The sequence below is a fragment of the Apium graveolens genome, chromosome 9, assembly GCF_009905375.1.
Source record: "Apium graveolens cultivar Ventura chromosome 9, ASM990537v1, whole genome shotgun sequence".
In the NCBI taxonomy this organism is placed as follows: domain Eukaryota; kingdom Viridiplantae; phylum Streptophyta; class Magnoliopsida; order Apiales; family Apiaceae; genus Apium; species Apium graveolens.
Genome location: NC_133655.1, coordinates 100104800 through 100120399, shown reverse-complemented (window position 1 = coordinate 100120399; position 15600 = coordinate 100104800).

Sequence of the window (15600 nt, the reverse complement as noted above, 5' to 3'; positions counted from 1 at the left end):
TCCTACATTTTGTCTCCTGAAATTAAAATTTCTCCCTGGCTGAAACTTGCCATTCTTAAAATTTGGAAACTTCCCTGTTTGTGACTGACCCTCACTTCCCTCAACTTTCCTTTTCTTGCTTTCCTTTTCTTTCTGGAACATCTCACTCTCTGTCTCTGCGATCATAGCTTTCTGTACAACCCCGACATAGGTATCCAATTCAAAAATAGCTACCTTCCCTCTGATCCATGGCTTCAAGCCTTGCTGGAATCTCTTAGCTTTCTTTCTATCAGTATCAACATACGACGGCACATACCTTGACAATTCCTCAAACTTCCCCTCATAATCTGTTACCGACATGTTCCCTTGCTTTAATTCTAAAAACTTCAGCTCCATTTGATCCTGAACAAACTGAGGGAAATACTTTTCTAAAAACAATTCCTTAAACCTTTCCCAAGTAATAACATATGTTCTTTCTAATATTTTCACCATTTCCCACCAATAGGTGGCCTCATTCTTCAGATAGTAACTTGCAAATTCAACCTTTTGCTCCTCTTTCACTTTTACCAAGGCAAAAGCCTTCTCTATTTCCTTTAACCACACATTGCTTCAATTGGCTCTAAGGAACCCTTGAATTTTGGTGGGTTTACTGCCTGAAAAGTTTTGAAAGTTACCTGGGAATTGGTCTGTCTCTGCTGTTGTTGTGCCAGGTGAACTGTTTGTTGGGCCAAGATTTGAAGAATCTGGGCTATTACTGGGTCCATGGGTCCTGGGTTCACATTCTGGTTTATATCATTTTGGTTGTTATTGTTGTTGTTGTTGGTTTCTTCATTCTGGGTGTTGGTGCGGGTATTTCTTCTGGGAGGCATTTTCTGTAAAGAATCAATCAATTTATTTAGCTTTTGAATCAAATCTTTGTATAAAAGAAAAGTTTTATGAAATAGAAATATCTCTTTTTTTGAAAACAGTTGTAACTAAGTAAATTGCATGCTTCTTTACAGAATACAAACAATTATGGAAAATAGGGTACATGGTATCACAGGATATACTGGTGCAATAAAGTAAATGACAGTGTTGGAAAGGAAAATGTACTGATATATAGATCAAAAGTTTTAGGTAGTACAAGCGTAAAGACGCTTCGAAAGTAAAAGCAAAAAGGGTACAACAACCTACTCACTAGTCAGCATCGCTAGTCTATAAATATAACTCAAAAGTCTACTGATACACACTACACACTACTGTCCATACTACATAACCATAACAACACTGCTCAGCATCTCCATCTCAAAATCTCTAACTCAGCTCCAAGGAAACTCTGGTCCTGCCAGCCTCTCAAAGTCCTCCATCACCTCAGTAGCCCAGCCCAGCAGTGCATCAGGGCCTCTGCCAGGTAGTGTAGCTCCATGTAGCCTAGCCTCAAGAACCCTCCATGTCACATGAATCTCCTCTCGAAGCTCCCTCACACCACGATCAACATCTGTAGTCCTAATGATATGCTGTAACTCTCTAATCTGAGCCAACAAGGAATCACGCTCCAATAGAAGAGCCTCATACCGGTAATAAGGAACTGGGGGCAATGTAGACTGGAATGGGGCACTCGCTACTGAATGCCCAGTGGAATCTGACTCAGCTGGTGGGGGTCCTCTGACAGGTGGCCTCATGCCTGGAGGTGGAATAGCCTGCAATGGTACGGGCTGCAACACCGGTGGAGGTAGAATAGCCAATGCTGGTGGAATAACAGGACGTGGATCCGATGCTGGTGCTCCAACTGAAGGCTCTGAGTGATCAGCTGATACAGGAATAAAAGAGTCGGCCATCTCTGCTATCTGAAATCATATCGTAATATAAGAATCTCGTACCACGACGCAAACTATACTAATACCGGTTATACCATAACACTCAACCTCTCGACGTTCTATCATCCTATACCTTACTTCTAATCCTATCCCTCTACCCATTCCCGTCAACCTAGGCTTGTGTCAGTGACTTATAACCTGTGGCTCTGATACCAAACCTGTGGTGCCCTCCAAACCCGGGTCAGAAGTTTGGGGTCCACACACACACCTTAATTATAACCTGCTTATAACAATAATAAAGATAATAATAATATATGCAATGACCCTACTTACCAATCACCACGGACCGCAACAGGTTAAAGTATGCACACAAGCCAAACACACTAATATATTACAAACCGTTCAAATCCCAACTATTTCAAATTCAAACTGAGTATTAAACATTATTACAAACTTTTACAAACTTAAATTATTCCAAAAGAAGCCTACTGGCTCAGCTTTCTCAATCTGAACCCCTAGCTCTCGCGCTGGACTGGGGATCTTCTTTACCAACTGGTTCCTTTTTAACTGGAAAGAATATAAACAATATCGCACAAATGAGCTAACTAGCTCAGCAAGTCACAATGACAAAACTGAGAATAATGATCATCAAGTGAATATGGTTATGATATCAAGTGAACAATGGATTATGATTTAGAATTGGATATTATACTTTTAATTTAAAAACCAAGGTTAGGCTGCTGATCAATCACGCACTAACCCCGAGCAAGGCACACAGCATTGCTCTAACTACTGGATCCAAGGCACACATTGGCCTAACTTGACCATTATATGGTCTGACCACGAATCTGGTCCACAATTTTATAAAAACAATCCAATTCTAACATAATAACAGAATATGCAATAGTAAACAATAACCAAAATCATTAACAATAATAAATGTTTAACAATGAAAGGGTTTCAATCCTTGTAAGGATCAATAAGGCAATTTAAAAGCTTGGATGCTGGGTAATAAAAGAATTGGATAACAAAGGAATCAACGTTTCAAGGTTTCAAGGATTCGATCTTTCAAAGTATAAGATACCATGGGTTGAGTATATAATAGTTCATTTCAGTGTTTGGTATTTAGTTTGTATGTATTTGTAGAGTAGTATCGTAGATTTGTGGTTCTTGTTTGGGTATACAGTAATCAATGGATTAGAAAGAATATGATTCATGGCTCAAGGACAATAACTGAAATCAGGATTTAGGCATCTGTGCTTCAAAGCACTTGCAATATCACAGGATTATCAAGTACTACAATATCTCGAGAAAGTTCAGAACACTTGCCTGGTATTAGCTTACTACACTACACTCGCTTCCAATCACAACCGATTTACTCCTCAACTACCTGTTTCCCTTTCCTACGTCTTGCCTCTTCTGCTCACATATCATAAGCATCTATCAATAATTTACTCATGGAATTCTATTCAACACATACTTCTATCTACCCTTCGTTTTACCCAAATCCGATTAACGGATTGAAAATTAAGCAATAATCAAGTAAACACCGAATATATAGACCGATAGTCAATTAACAAGTCACATGTAGCACATAATACATCACGTAATCAATGATATATTATTTATAAAGAAGTCTCGGGTCATAAATAGGCTTTCTGGTATTTAAAATGATTTTTAAAACATTTTTCGGAATTAAAACGGGTCGTTGGATCAATTTTGGGTTAATAAACAGGGTTCGGTTGGCCCATTCTGGCTCCGAAATAATTTTAGAATAATTATCGAGCCTTGGAAATAATTTAGAATAATATTTTAAAGCTCGAAACTATTTTTCAGAATTTTTAAATCATTTTTAAATAATTAAATCTAATTAAATAACTAATTAAAATCAATTAATAATTAATTAAATCAATTAATCAATTAATTTTCGAATTAATTGACCAATTAATCAATTATAAATTAACTGAAATTAATTAACTAATTAATTTAGATTTATTTGTGAATTAAAAATAATTTTCAGAATTAAAATAATAATTTTTAGAATTTTCAAAAATTAAAAACGAATTTTTATAATAAAAATAAATAGGAAATATGATTTTTAAGCATTTTATAAACAGGAATCCTAAATTTGCAAAGTCTGGAAACTTCAGGGACCTAACTGTATCGTCCCCAAAAGTTCAGGGACCAAACTGCAATTTTACACCCCGTCGCCGGAAAACAGTCGGGTTCGCCGGAGAACACAATTCCGACCTCCTCACCTTACCACAAGCTCCAGATCACATCTACAAATTACCAGGAATACAATCATGCAATCAAAACAACCTAACAATCCCTGAGTTGGCCGGAATTTGGCCGTGAAGTTTTCCAGTTTCCGGCGAACATCGGAAAACTTCAAAACACAACTCCCTTCTCTACAGACCTCGTTGGTTCATAAAACTTATACGACTAGATTGCAAATTTCACAGAGAACACAACCCACTATAACACAACATCAATCTATCACAGAATAAGAAACCCCCAATTTTCAATTAAGAACATTCATACGGGTTATAAACCCTAATTTTGAAATTCGAAAATCAAACTCAAATTTGAACATGTTATTGAACTCCAAATCAGACGTATGACATATGAAAATCATCAGGAAAACAAGCTCTATAACATGCAATCATCAAATCATACAAACAATCATCCGAACAAAAATTCATATTTTTAATAAAATAAATTCGAAAATAAATAAATTTTTAGAAAAATAACCTTGATTTCTGCAATGAAACAAAGCTCAGAATCTGATAGAACACCTCAAATCCTTCGTTTTGGTTACTCAAGCTTTGAAAACAGAGATCGGTAACGCCTTCGTTTTGCTGTTTGATTCTTAGAACAGTTTTAAGAAATTAGGGCTTTTCTCTGAAAATTATATAATTAACTATCTGCAAATGATTTTGATACGAAATAAAATACGGTAAAAGACTATTTATAATTATGGAAAATTTGTATCCCGTTGGATCATTCCGGAGATAAAACGGTACGTTTATTTGTAAAAACTGATCCAAACGGTATCGGTTTTCGGGATAATTATCCAAATTAGTACAATTTGTACTGCGGTCTTGGTCTCAGTGCCTGGTTACACGTATTACGAAGTGATAATTGGGATAGTTTAATAAAAAGCTCCCGTTTATCGAAAATACGGGTTTTATTGATTTACCGAAACGAATATTGTATCGAAAATGTTGCGTCGGGACCCGCGCAGGACAAACCGTAAGCCGGATCGAAAAAGTCGAAACATGGAATATGCTCGGAATATTACAATTAAGTTAGGAAGGAATTCTCGAAAGAGTTTCGGGTTCCAAAAACGTAACAACGGTTGACGTCGGTTGGTTCCCGTTTTTATAAAATAGATTTTAATTACCCGAAAAAAGATTTTAGAAATTTCATATGATTCTTATAAATCCATAAACCAACATAAAAATAATTAGGAAGATATGACAATTATCTATATTTTATTTTGGACATTTAAAAATTAAAATACTCAATTAATATTATTTTTGAATATTCAAGTACAGATAACACTTAACAATTAGCTCATAGAATAAATACTGAACACACATAATAATTATATAATAGCAAAAATAATTACACGATATATCCCGGATATTACAGTCCTGCCTTGTTAGCTTTCTATTTGGTTTCTTAGGTTTGATCTCATTTGACTTGGGAATTTCTGATTCATTCTTAGTCATCTGAGTTGGACCTTTGAAACCAGTCATTAAAATAGAATTATCATGCATATTTTGATTAACAGGAAAAGGCATGCTATTTGCAAACATGTAATTCCAGTAAGGCATGCTAAATGGCATTTGAGGCATACTAAATGCAGCATAATAAGGATTAGGTGCAAATGGCATATTAGCAAATTATGCATTCATATTCTGAGCAGACATAACATTCATAGGCATGGTAGGCATAGCAGTCATGTTGGGAAAAGAAGAGGGTGCAGACATAGGAGTAGGCATGGTAAGTTTGCAATTAACAGATAAATGATTAACACTACCACACTTAACACATATTTTTCTTGGAGCATATTTATCAGGTGTATAGTTGTTATGTTTATTAATTCCTACTTTCCCATTTCTATTGTTTTTCCTTTTAACTTCTGTTTTAACCTCAATCTTTTCTAATCTGTCATTCAATTGCTTGATGGACAGATGACCAACATTAACTTTCTTTTCCTTCCTGACTTGACTTGATTTTCCTGGAATAAAGTTCTTAGAAACTGATCCATATTTCTCATTAAACTTAGCTAGCTTAGCTTTACTAACTAGTTTACTCACAGCCGACGGATGTGGCTCCTTGTCACTCGACATATAATCTTTTTGATTATCCGACAGATGATTTTCAACATCCATCGAGTCCACATCTGTAAGCAATCCTTCAACCAAATTGGACTCAAGCTTCTCTTTACTCTTCTTCCAGGCTGCATCACAAAAGGACTCAATACCTTGAACTTTAGTGATTTGAGCATGGACATCTCTGGATGATTTCCATGCCTTAATCACTTCATGTTCTCGTTCAAGATGCTTCTTTAAAATCTCTTCTTTCTTCAAGGACTCAGTTAATTCATCCTTAGCAATCTTACACTCAATTCTCAATTTCTCAAATTCAAAAAACTAAGACTCTAGCACATTATTCCTCTCACTTAAAAACAAGTTGTTTTCTTTAATTTTAGCGTTTTCCCTAGTGAGGGACTTAAGTGTAACACGAAGGTGATATAATCATATGGACATGTCATTTATTGCATCATTACACTCAGCTTTAGATAAATGTACTAGGTTAGTGGTGATTACCTGATTGCTTGAAGAACTTTTTTCTGTTTCATCAGATTTGGCCATTAGGGCTAGATTGACATAGCTTGTTTCTTCATCTTCATCCAATCCATCTGCAGCCCAATCATTCTCCTGTGTGATGAAAGCCCTTCCTTTTGTTTGAGCAACTCAAAGTATTTCTGTTTATAATCAACAGGCTCAAACTTCTTTTTGCTGAAATCAGACTTTCTACATTCATTGGCAAAATGACCAGCCAAGCCACATTTGAAACACTTGAATTTTGACTTATCAACCATATTTCTGTTTGACTTAGCTGCTCCGAAATTTTTATAGAATTTGAGCTTTGCAAATCTTCTGGACAAAAATGCTAGATGTTCATCAATATCATCCATGTCATCTTGGCTCAAGTGATCTTCATTTTCAACTACCAGCCCTTTACCCATGCTTTCACAGACCTTTGATGTAGATTCAACAGCTTCTACTGTTAGATATATTTGTGATGTCATGTCTAATGATAATTTGTGTTTAGTTTTCAGATCTTACTTAACATGATAAATCAGTACTTAACTGGAAATCAGTACTTATACTGAAGTCAGGACTTAAGATATCAGAACTTAAGTTGTCAGAACTTAAGTTATCAGGAGATAATATCAGGACTTAAGGAGACGTTCAGATAAGGAAGGCGGCTGATTGAAAGGAAAGAAGATCAAGACAAACATAAGAAGAGATATGCATGGAGAAGAATTCTATGAAGAATAGAATACTTGGAAGAAAAGATAACTGATTGATATATATTAGGAAGCAGAATTATATTCGATATCAATTAGAAGATTATCTTGTAACTGTGTAGTATATAAACACAGATATAGGGTTTACACTATGTGTGTTATCTTATTCAAGGATATTATTCTTTGTAACCTTAGTAGCTCTCGTGATAATTTGTTCATCACTGAGAGAGAACAGTTCTTTGTAACAGAGTTTATTGTGTTGAATAAAATCTGTGTTCTGTTACTTGAGTTCTTATATTCGATTTGATTTTAGTGAACACTGTATTCAACCCCCTTCTACAGTGTGTGTGACCTAACAAGTGGTATCAGAGCAGTCTGTTAACACATATACAGTAAAGATCCAAAATAATCATGTCTGAAGAAGAGAAATCTCCAACCAAGCACACCAAAACTGAAGAAACTCCAAAGACTCAAATCCATAATCGATATGAGACTATTAGGGTTCCCATACTGAAACCTTCTGAGTATTCCATATGGAAAGTGAGGATGACTATGTTTCTGGAAGCTACAGATCCAGAATACCTTGACAGAATTAATGAAGGACCACATAAGCCAACCAAGCTCTCTGTTGTAGTTGCAGATCAGCCAGCAAAGTCTGTACCAAAGGGGAAAAGTGAATATATGTGGCGCCCTCCAAACTTGGGTCAGAAGTTTGGGGTCCACAACATATACATAATATATAAACCTGTATATGAGATACTATTTGCGATGACCCTGCTTTATACAACCACGGATAGCAACAGGTTAAAGTATGAAAACAAGCCACAACCTTAACTTTTATTACATCATACCAAATCCCAACTAATTTAACTTACAACTGATAATAAAATTATTCTTACAATCTTACTATCTTACTACCGCAATAAGCTCCTGCTAGCTCGTTCCAACTCAATCTGGAATCCTAGCTCGTATATTGAACTGGGAAACCTCGCTATCAACCGTATCCTTCTTAACTGTAGAATACATAAAAAGATTCGCAAGAGTGAGCTAACTAGCTCAGCAAGTCACAATGACAATAATTGAGGTTAATCAATGATCAAACGAAATGATTCAGAGGAATCAAGTTTATTGCTAAATAATCATTAGAATTGGATATTCATTTTAAGTTTTTAAAACCAAGGCTAGGCTGCTGATCAGTCACGCACTAACCCCGAGCAAAGCACACATCACTGCTCTAACTACTGGATCCAAGGCACATATTGGCCTAACTTGACCATTGATATGGTCTGACCACGAATCTGGTCCATACATAAAAGAAACTATCCAATTCTAAAGCAGTTCAATATGATAAACAATATAATTTGATACAACAAGATCATAATCAATGATGATTAAACACTTGAATAAAAACGTAAGAAAACTCAGGGATATCACAAGGGTATATCAGGGTATGTAGAAAAAACAGTTTTCAGTATGTAAAGGATCGGGTATTAGAAAAATAATGTTTTTTCAAGGTATAGTTCTCTGATGTTATAAAGAATGGTTGAAGTATAAAATTTCCGTCTTTTCAAACAATTTTGTTCCAGTGTTTTGGTGTTTGGTAGTTATACATTTGGGGAGTAGTATCATATTTGTGTGGTTTGGTGTCTGAGGATCAACAAAGGATGGTTTACAAAGAATAAGGCTTACGACTCAAGATCAAGAAAAATCAGGGTTCAAGGGTAAATAGTTTAAAGCACTTGCAATATAAAACATGAGTTATTTTGAATAATAGCGACATGTTATGAAACAGTTCGAAAATATTTGCAATATATCTTGAAGAAAAGTTCGGAAGTACTTGCCTTACAAGGCTTTATAACTATTACTGATCAATTCTGAGCCGACTCTGTCGCTTAGGCTTTAACGTCCAACCACTAGATCCCATTGGATTCGACTTCGACACTCAGGTTTTTCTGTTGAAACTCTATTGAGCTTGTTGACTGACCACTAGGTTATCTTAAGTCCATTGTCCACTTTCAGTTTTCCGGCTAGAACCTACAGGGTCGAAATACTCTAGGTTAGATACCCAGTTATGCTTGACATATCCTTGCTAACCACCTACCCATACGATAGCATATTCTGTCTCGTAATCATTCATATTATAATAACACAAATAACAATTAAGGTTCACGTTCTCGAAATCGGTTCAATGTTCGTTTTCAGAAAATATGTATACTCGTCATTTTACGAAATTAGTGTTAGTGAGTTTTGGACAGAATATTCACCACAACATGCAATCAGGTTCGTATAAAGTATAAGTATATATATTTACTTGACGTCCCGATAATTACCGGATACGCTCCCACATTTCAAATCTCAAACACAACAACTTCAACGACAACCCAATCACAATCACCGATATTATTCAATTATTACTATTATTCACATTAGGACTCAGAATTGGATTATCATTGTCCACCGTCCGCTCGTCGAAATTCATCGCGGACGGCGGTAAAAATTTGTCGGTGCCCGATTAATTTCGGGTTTCCATACAAATTTTCACCAATTAATTCCTAACAATTCCCGCATAAATTTATTATTTATCTCACGAAAGCCATCAAAATTCGATCCTGCAGAAAATTATCATAAAAAATTTATATAATAATTCCCCATTTACAATCTGCAAAAACAAACAGGGCCAAGAATAATATCTATATGCGCCACACATGCAAGGAACAGAAAGAAAGTACAGGGCAGCTAACTGTTGACATATACGCAAACACGAGCCACGCGCCACAACAATCTCCTCACCGGAAAAGCGAGGGAAGGCGGCGGCGGCAATCGGAAATAAACAAACACAGACACACACACAAGGACTGATAAATACACAATTATACACACACATACACGAAGCACACACATACAACACACTGAACACATCCATGAATAGGACACAAGCCGAATAGAGACTCGAGGCGGCAACAGTCGCCGGAAAATGAAATCACGGTCGGCTGCTCATCGGAAACATGAAGTAGTGACTACCATCTGAGAAACAACAGGGAGGATGGAAGAAAGAACAACATAGGGGAGATGAACAGTAGAGACAAAGAGAAAAATTAGAGAGATTCAAGGTGAGAGATATGAACAGAAAGAGGGATGAGTTCAATTGCATAATGTGTAGGCTGTGTTTATCCTTTTGCTATTATTCCCTTTATTTACTCTGCAAATCAACAATTAACACGTATGTATAAAAACTGCCACTTCTCTTTCTGGTACGCCGCATATTAAAAAGATTGATACAACTTTCCTATGGCTCGGTCCTGACACACATTTTGAAATTTAACGTCCCAAACTGCGGGCGAATTAAACCCGAAATTTATCGAAAATAATTTTAAAATTTTTAGAATAATTAGAAACTGATAAAATAAATGTTTCAGAATTTTTAAAATATTTTTGAAATGCAACTTGTATCCGCTTTTTAACAATTAACGAAATAACGCGTGGGTGAAATTAATCCCAAAAATTTCTAATTTTTTTTTTAAAATTCTCGGAATATTCGAAACTTGAATAAATATGAGTTTAATAATTTTTGAAGAATTCTAGAATTAAATATGGATTTTATAAATAAAAGCAATCAGAAAATCATTTAAAGATAAATAATTAATAAAATATTGATTTCTCAATTTTATAAAATCCTAAAAATAATTATTGTAATTATAAAATCATAAAAGCAATTTTAGAGGTACTTCAAATATTTATGCAAATAAATTTGCACTAAATCCACTTTTGAAAGTGAAAACAATTTAATACGACTCCATAATTAACCACGCGGACAACCCGGTACACCATAAATCACACATCAATAATCAAACAACACATAGCGGTCAAAACAACACACATATTTTATTTAGTTAATAATTTCCATAATTATATATTTAAATAATTCAAAAATACACGAGTCGTTATATCCTTCCCCCCTTAAAAAAGATTCTGTCCTCAGAATCTGGTCTAGCTAAACAAGTGAGGATATTTGTCAAGCATATATGACTCTAGTTTCCAAGTAGACTCTTCTACTCGAGGATTTCAAACGTACTTACTATGGATATATTCTCATTTTCAAGAACTCACCTTTAACGATCAAGAATTTGGATCGATCACTATATGTAGAACAAACTTGGACAAGAGCCCATTGGCTCCTAATCAATCACTTAATTCAAATAAGATACTTATCGCTTTAACATTAACATGCCAAACACATTATATGTACACATTGTTGTGATGGTAACATCAACTCATGAACAACTTTATCTATATATATCAATACCTCGAATGGTTCACTAATTTTAGGACTTAACCTGTCCCTTATACTTAGACTTATCCCGTCTCTTTCAAGATGAAACTTGTACTAACACTACTGGTCCTATTTCTATACTCATATTCTCTCTCGATACAATTTTGCCTTCTTTCTTTGTCTACTCCGAGCTGCTTTAATCAATATCACTACGCTCTTGGTGTGCTGAATTAACTTAGAATTTGACAACTTTCTTTCTCCCACTTTATCTCAATAAAAATGGGGACCTACACTTGCGTTCACATGAAGCTTGGTAAAGTGGCATTCCAAAGCTGACATCGATGATAAATGATCATTCCAGTGTTTCCTTAAAACTCAACCTCTCAACATATCTTACATTTCCTGAATCACTTCTGTACTTTGACTCTCCATTTAAGGATGATAGGCGGTGCTCGTTTTCAACTTAGTTTTCAAACATTTAAATATCTCCTATTCTTTTCCGTCAGTTAAGGCTAAAAAGTAATCTCATATATTCACTTCTTATCACCTTTAGGTGCTTGACAAGGCATATGTTACCATACGGCTTTGTTTAGGTAGTTGTTAACGGGTTAATCAGAGTCTTTTATTAACCTATGTCGAAATTTCATCCTTGAGGACTCAACGTATAGTTATTTTCCTTCTAATCTTTGGAGGAAAATCCTTGGGCATTTCACGCAGACTTTCTTATTCTTTAAGTAGCTGAGGCTGTTATCAATAAATACGGTTTGTTTATCTAAGTACTCCTTATACACCATGATCCTTAATTTCTTATAGTCAACTGATACATTTGTTATTTCACATAATATCACCAGAGCTTGCAATGCTCAAAACTCATTTTACTCGTAATCTCTGATATGTTCTCAGGTCGGATCTTATGTTAAACCCCGAAGCATAACACACTTTTTGAATTATGTTTCGTAAATAATCAATTCTTTCTAGGGGTCACTTATTCTTATTCGTTGTTTGTTAAACTCCTGGTAATCAGTATATAATCTCATAATTTCATCCCTTTTCTCCATCAGTATCCCTGGTACACTTTACGATTAGCTTCTTGTAAAACCATTCCTTGGTCTGCCTTTCCACTAAGCCTTCAATACTTCGCCTTAATTCCTTGACATATCTAACACTTCCTAATCCATCTTGAAATTTCTTTCTTATATTTGGTTATCACTATCTTTCTTTAAATTTTCGTATATCTTGGCATTTCTTTAATAAATTAAATACTTTATATTGTGAATTCCCTGTGGGATCTCATTTCCTTAATTCTTCTACTTGTAGCATCCAAGTACGGGAAGAAGACTTGAGAATATCATGATCATCCTTCTGGGTGCATAAATTTCCTCTTACTAACTGTTAACATTGTGATCCGTTATCTTTTCTTAACATTTCTTTATCTTTTCTTAACAACCCGGACTGAAAGGTCATATTACCCATCCTTGTTTCCTTTGGATTATATATCTGACTTCCATCTCCAACTTCTGAAATTCCATAGGTAATTCTTTTTGGTGCAGTCTCTAGGTTTATTTTCTCCTTTTTGCTTATCGCTTGCCACCACATTTGCTTTTCCTTGTGAATACATACTTCAAACTCTTATGGTCCGTATAGATCTTACATCTTTCTTCATACATGTAATGTTTCCCAATCTTTCAAAGCGAATATTATTATTATTGCTAATTCCAAATTATGAGTAGGGTACTTCTGCTCATAACGTTTCGGTTGTCTGGATGCATATACAATAACTTTATTGTGCTACATCAACACACATCCTATTTCCTTATGAGAATTATCACTGTAATCTACCAAATCTAATTGATACTTTCCAAGTGATAAAACAGGTGCTGTAACCATTCTTTCATTTAGCTCTGCAGAACTTTCTTCACACTTTCCCATTTATCTAAGCTTCTCGCTATTCCTGGTAAGCTTCATCAAAGGTGTTGCAACTTTTAAGAAATCTTGAACAAATTCCCGATAAGAACCGGCCAATATTAAAACTTCTTACTTTTGTTGGTGTTTTTGGTCTTTCTTTATTCGTAGTAACTTTAATTTCTACTGAATCTCCTTTGGTCTCCTCCTCACTGACTATTTATGCTTTCTACCATCAAAACTTTCACCTTGTAAATTTTTCATACAACTTCTTTCTTCTTCGACTTCCCAGCTATCATTAAATACTTGCATGGTCCTCCTTTGACCTTTAAGTAGCATACATATAATTTATTAGGATCTTTGTAATAACCCCAAAATTTTGAACTTTTTGTAACCCTTATGAATAGTATTTTTGCTGATATTGCTGAATAAGAAAACCTTTCATGCCACACTATGTAGGGGTTCTTTTATTGTTATTCTGAGATCGTATTAGTACTCTATATGATAAATAAGTGTATGTAAAGATCGTCAGAATCCAAATTCGAACACTTTGATTTTTCCCGAAAATCCACCAGATACCGAAAGAATTGAGTATAAGATAACAGGATAAAAAGGATTTAAATTCAAGGATTATAAGAGAGGATCATAAAAGGAATATAATGTATTGAGAAAGGTTAATGAAACCCAAGTAATAAGATCCTGGGTATGATCCCTCAAACGATAAACGCAAACGAAAGTTAAGCGAACCGTATAACAGATCAGCGGTCATTAGCCAAGTAATTAGAAGCTAATTAAAGAGGTTAGTGAGGTTGATGTCATCAAACCAACAAGAAGAGGACAAGTGTGGGAGGATGGCATCACATGATGACCTAAGCATGGCATAAGGGAAGGAAGTGTGGTTGATTAATAACCACACAATTTTTCATGGTTAAAAGATAATTAAAACAAATCAAAAGCAACCAACCAAGCCAAAAACAATTCATTTCACCAAAACACAAAGTTGACTTCTCTTTTCTTCATCAAAGCTCTCGGCCTCTCTTTGTTTTCAAGAAGAAAAAAACCAAAATCTAAGATCCAAGCCTTGTTAATTAGTGAGGTAATTATCTAATACTCCTTATGCATAGATATAGCTATCCTATAAGTTTGAGCTTCTAATTCATTCACAATCTCTTCCTAAAAATCATGGAAGAAGAGGGTGAATAGTGTTTTTCAAGAACTTAAATTTTTGTTCTTGAGTTTTTGTTTAGATTAAGCTTGGATAAGGACTTTTAAGGGTGATTCCAAGCTAATTACTTGATTCTCCACTCTCCAAGGAAGGTATAACCCCTCCAAACCCTAACTTTACTTGAGTATTAGGTTTAGTTTTGTTGTTATGGTTCATGAGAAGCATGATTCTTGTAGACTTAGAGATTGGTTGGTTTTATTATGTTTTGGAGTTGTAAATCTTGATGATTACTTAATAAACTTAAGTAAACTCTTAGTTCATGATTGAGAAATAAGTATGAATTGGTAATGTTGAGTTGTTGGGGCTGTTTTAGTATGGTATGGTTGGATTTTGGTTGTATGAATGAATTGTGGTTGATTGGTGGTTGGTTTGGAGGAGAATAAAATTGGTAATCGCGTAAACATAGCCGTCGTAATGTCCGATTTACTTTAGACTGTTTTTGCTCTTAACATCAGGACCCGAGAACTCCCTGTTAGATTTTGACCATTGCCATGATTAGATAGTTCATGTTACGAGCTTCGTTTTGATATGTGGTTCGTTTAAATCCGATGCACGGTTTAGGAGAAACGACCATTTTAAGTAACGGCGTTTCGCGAATGAACCATTACCCCTCGCCTTACTTTAAAACATAGGTTAAAGACCTTAAAGACTAATTGGAGTATGAATCATTTATGTAAAGTGTATTAGGCAGTTGGTAAGGCACTCGCGAAAGAATCGCCTTAAAACCCTTAATGGTTAATTTATTAAAAATGGTGGAGCCGAGGGTACTCGAGCAACTTAAGAGAATCAGTAAGCGCAAAGCGAGCGTTATAGTCTAAATTGGTTAAAGTATAGATTCATAAGTGACTTGGGTTTAATTACAACTTATATGTTGTTTATA